This window comes from Callorhinus ursinus, unplaced genomic scaffold, assembly GCF_003265705.2.
Source record: "Callorhinus ursinus isolate GAN/ISIS: 27379988/994484 unplaced genomic scaffold, GSC_fseal_2.0 scaffold6, whole genome shotgun sequence".
Taxonomy (NCBI): domain Eukaryota; kingdom Metazoa; phylum Chordata; class Mammalia; order Carnivora; family Otariidae; genus Callorhinus; species Callorhinus ursinus.
The window spans coordinates 1,665,573-1,670,969 of NW_027397068.1; the positions used below are offsets into that span (position 1 = coordinate 1,665,573).

Sequence of the window (5,397 nt, forward strand, 5' to 3'; positions counted from 1 at the left end):
TTGGTTGAGTGTCCAATTCTTGATCTCAGCTCAGGTCTTGATCTCAGGGTCATGAGTTCAAGCCCAGTGTTGGGCCCCACAATGGGTGTGCAGCCTACTTTATTGTTTTTTTAAAGATTTTGTTTATTTATTCATGAGAGACAGAGAGAGACAGAGAGAGAGAGAGGCTGAGGGAGAAGCAGGCTCCCAAGGAGCAGGGAGCCTGATGCAGGACTCGATCCCAGGACCCTGGGATCATGACCTGAGCTGAAGGCAGACGCTTAACCATCTGAGCCACCCAGGCACCCTGCAGCCTACTTTAAAAAAAAAAAAGTCAAAATTTCTCCTTCAGAACATGCCAAAGACAATGACATCTTCAGAATATAAATCAGCATATATGCCCCAGAAATCTTTCTTGGTTTTACTGAATTTAAAGGCCATCCACCTGAAATCAGGATGTTAGAATTGAAATCTAAGGCAGGATAGCATAGTGAGCTGATGATATTCACTGAACATAGTTTTTGGACTCTAATGGTGTTAGTTCAAATTCTGTCTCTGACAGTAACTGGTACAATCAAAGTTCTTCATGTCCCATTTTCCTCCATTTCTTAATAAGGAGCTATGGGATTGTAAGGATTAAATATGATAATATACGACACATGGTCAATGCTCAATTGTTGGCTTGGTATAAACAAAGGTATACACAATAAACTCTCCTATTGAAAAAGAAAGACAGTGGGAGGTTTATAGGCATCACTGGTCCTCAGCAATTCTGAAATCCCACAAGGCACATGTTGCTAGTTCTTTCATTAAGACTAAAAGCCAGGTCATGGTTCTTTGCTCTACACTCCGGGCCCTTAGTTCTGCCCTTCCAGTCCTTCTTTCTTTGTCAGGCAATGTAACCTTTATTTACAGCTGAGTAATTTTATCAGTTTGCTTCCTGTATGTAAAATGGGGATCCAACTTCCTCTTTTTATTCTGCACTGTTTCTGTCCCTGTCCAATCAAGCTAGCAGTGTTTTTGTCTGTATAATTCTCTTAAATTTTCTTTGGTCCCTTACAAATCATATCGGGGTTCACTTTGTTAGATAAAAGCCACACTCAGAGGCATCTTCAAGATATTTTCTACCTTTGGGCTAAGCTGAGGCTATGAGAACAAAGCCCCATTGTTTAACTGAATAGTTCTCTGAGTTACAACTTTATATCTTTCTGAGGTTTCAACAAAGGATTTAATTATCACATTTGTGATTTGTTTTTAAATCATAATTTCCTGGCTTAAAAAAATAAGCATTTATTATCTCTCATAGTTTCTGAGAATCAAATATTCATGGGCAACTCACCTAGGTGATTTGGGTTAAGTGTCTCTTATGAGGTTGTAGTCAAATGGGGGCCAGAGATAGTTACCTAAAGGCATGACTAGGGTTGGAAAATCTACTTTTGAGGTGGATCACTCACTTGGCTGGCAAATTGTTTGTCATTGGCAGTGAGCCTCAGTTCATTCTCACGTGTCCCTTTCCACAAGACTACTTGAGTGTCCTTATGATATGACAGATGACTTTACCCGGGTAAATGATCCAAAAGAGGACAAAGTAGAAACTGAAATATTCTTTATGACCTAGTTTTGAGAATCATACAAAACTGCTTCTACAGAATTCTATTTTTCACATTGACTATCCGTGACTCAAAGTGGGTGAGTACCACATAAAGACACAAACACTAAGAGAAATGGTACATAGGGGGCCATCTTGGAAGCTAGCTCCCATACTGCCTCCTAGTGATAGAAAATAGATATTAAACAATAAATATCATAAGTAAAGTATACGGTATGATCAAAGATGTTAAGTGCTATAAATGAGAAGAAAGAAAAGGTAGACCAGGGTTAGGGATTGGGGAGAGCAGTTTGCAGTAATAAGTTAGTCAGTGTAGGCCTCATTGAATAGATGATAGTTTTGTAAAGACTTGAAGAAAGTAATTTTATAATACCAATATTCTAATGATATACTGACATATTTTATTTATTTCAAAGACTATAATATTTTTCAATCAGAATCACTTTAATATATTAAGAAAACATATTTCTTGTTATGTCTAAGGCTACATACAAAGCTTATAAAAGCTTCTTTCCAAGGATTTGGTGTTCACAGGCCTTGTATAAGAGGATTACAAGTTAGTAGTAAAAGGATTTACAGTAATTCTTAGTGATCTGTTATTTATTTGTGAATTCTTAACCGTTTTTAAAAGTCATTGAGCTATTCTTCTTACTTAAAAATCAGCCTCTAATATTTGATGCATACAAAAGAATGTATGTAACTAATGAAGTATAATAATAAAATGAACACACATGAACCCCCATCCAAATTAAAAGCTAGAATATTGTCTCTTCATTGGAAGTTTCTTATTCTTTCCTAATCCTATTCTCCATTTTACCATCCCCAAGGTAATTGTTATCATTAATTCGAGTTGATTATTTTATTTTTTTAAAACACTTTTACCATGTATGTGAATAGTGCTAAAACATTATGTATTCAATTTGTTTATTTTTGAGCTTATAAAAATTATGTGTTGCATATAGCTCTCTGAATTTTTTTAAGTAGCATTTTCTGTCTAAGCTTTACTTGTATTAGTGTATATACTGTCTTTCATTCAAATTTAACTTATGTACCATATTCCAATGTATGGATAGAGCACAATTTATTTATACTTTCTTTGGTCAATAAATACATAGTTCCAGTCATCCTTGCAATTAAAAATAATGATCCTGGAAAAATTCTTAGACAGCCTTTTCTAAGGTAGAAGTGATCGCTTCTCAGCCTCTTGGCTAAGATCATGTGACTAAGGTAGAAGTGAAGTAAGCCAAAACACCATTTACAGTAATAACAATAACAATAATAAAAATAGAAACCTAGGAATAAATTTAACAAAAATTTTATACCTTTCTGGGTTTTTTTTGTAAAGATTTTATTTATCTGTTTGACAGAGAGAGACACAGCGAGAGAGGGAACACAAGCAGGGGGAGTGGGACAGGGAGAGGCAGGCTTCCTGTGGAGCAGGGAGCCCGATGCGGGGCTCGATCCCAGGACCCTGGAATCATGACCTGAGCCAAAGGCAAATGCTTAACGACTGACCCACCCAGGTGTCCCCAAAATTTTATACCTTTCTGTAGACAAATCTAAACCCTTATTGAGACAAATAGGAGTCAGATAGAGGTGTATACCATATTCATCGATTGACACAAAATTTCAATTCTCCTTAAATTAATCTATAGATTAATTGCAATTTCAATAAAATCTTACATAGTTTCAAAGAAATTTCACCAACTGATTATAAAATTAATTTGAATTTACAAAAACCTAAGAAAAACCAAAATACTCTTAACAAAGAAGACAAATAGGTTTTGGGAGCTTGTCCTATCCAGATATAGTAAAGTCAAAAACACCTGATTTTTATTATGTGTAATGATTACTTTTTTCCTTAGGCAGATATATCCTGGGAAAAACAATCAATATCAAATGCATGTAGACATCTTAGCCTTACTGTGTATCAAAATTGCAACAAAAAACTATTAAAATACACTGTTAGCATGTAAATAAATTTTCTCTTAATGGGACTCAATAACTACAAAGTAAAATTATTAAATTAATTATATGTATAGGTTTTCATGATTTTTATCAGGGATATTTGTTTAACTTACAATAATAATTGATTGATGGTTTTCTGATAATGTCCCCATAGACTCTTCAGAATCTTTTATCTGGGGTGACAGTGCGTTTCAAACTGTGTGGCCTGAGAGATCTAAATGCTTTTGATCATATTCCAAAAGAATGTGGGAATAAGAACAAAGTCTAAACTTTCTATAATATGATGCCAGGCCCAACAGGAGCTATATCACTTCACCTGACTAAATGCTTTGATCTTTTCCCACTATAATAGATCAGAGTTTGTACTGAAAGATTTCAATTTCTCCTCTGGCCAGGCAAAATTTCAGTATGGTTGCTGAATAAAATCAATGATACACACCAGTTTGTAATAAAATTTTCAATCAGAATACAGCTTTTGAATATGTATAAATAGACATGAATATGACACATGTTCCATTGGCTTATCAGAAGAACACAAAAACCAATGCTCTACCTTCATGCATCGCCCACTTTTAATTTTAAAATTTCTGGTAGTAATATTTGCTTTTTTTCCTCAAAAATGTTGCATTTTTGGTTTGATTTAATGACTTTCTCTAAGAACCCTTAATTGACCCCATAAGGAACTCACCACCATCTCTTTGTATGAGGCTAGTATCCAGTATACACATATAGCATAGCTTTTGTAGTCTCTTATTCCACCAAACTGTTCACATGACTGTTTTTCCATACAGATTGGAATCTTTTGAGAACACAGATGGCATTCTATTCATCTGTGTACCATACCTACGGGAAAGTAAACAGTATTCCTCTCAAAGAATCTTTGAGCTGTTATCTCCACTGCCACATCAACCATAATATGTTTACCTTCATAATCAATTCTTTCACAGCTTCCTTTAGTTTTACTTAAAGAACTTTTGAGTGTTGTTTTTCAGAAAATCATTATGTGACCTTTTCACACCAATTTATGATGTCATTGATCCATGCTACATTTACTTAATGTTTCCCATGTGTTAAGCACAGTGCTAGGTACTAGGTATATAAATATGAAGAAGACACAGCCTGCCCTTAAAGAATTCAAAGAACAGTCAAAATATAAAAACTAATAATTACAATGCAATGTAAGTGCTATAACATAGACAGGAACAGAGTGATCTAAAAACATACATTTAGTGACTGGTTCTGGCTACTTGAGAAAAGATTCAAAGAGGTTAACCATTTTGGCTGATTTTGTCAGATAAACAAGAAGGAAGCAAGTTTTAGGAAGAATGTGTGCAAAGATACGCAGTCAAGAAAGGATCAGGCAGATCTAGTGAATAAGGAGCTGCTCTGTGTTTAGAGCGCAGAGTATCTGATTTGGAGAGGAGAAAGGCTGGGAAGTTAGCCAGAAGATGAGAACAGATATCAGAGGCAATGTTATCCTTACACAGGGGCCATGATAATCTTCTCTGTATTGTTCCAATTTTAGTATATGTGCTGCTGAAATGAGCACTTAGAGGCAATGTTAAGAAATGTATATTTTATCTGTGGCAACTTAAACATAGAAGAAATTGTTAAACAAGGCAGAGACTTAATCAGATTTAGCTTTAGGAATGTCATGCTGGTGGCAGGATGAGGACAGGTTTGGAGGGGAGGAAAGTTTGTGGTATAAGGACCAATTAGGAGGCTTTTAAATCTTGTAGGGAAAAGATGAGGTGAACTTTCAAATGGTGGAGGGATTGTGCAGTGCAAAGATTAATGTGTTTGATATTAATGAAATAAACTCAACTGAGCAAAGTAGAAAG

At 35.2% G+C, this 5,397-nt stretch overlaps 1 non-coding gene across 1 annotated transcript; it reads right to left on the reverse strand.

Annotated features, from left to right (window-relative positions):
• Positions 1-4,999: 4,999 nt before the first annotated feature.
• LOC112813919 (U6 spliceosomal RNA) lies at positions 5,000-5,105 on the reverse strand. The gene has a single exon (XR_003205625.1). It is a non-coding gene; the product is annotated as a U6 spliceosomal RNA (small nuclear RNA).
• Between the last annotated feature and the right edge of the window lie 292 nt (positions 5,106-5,397).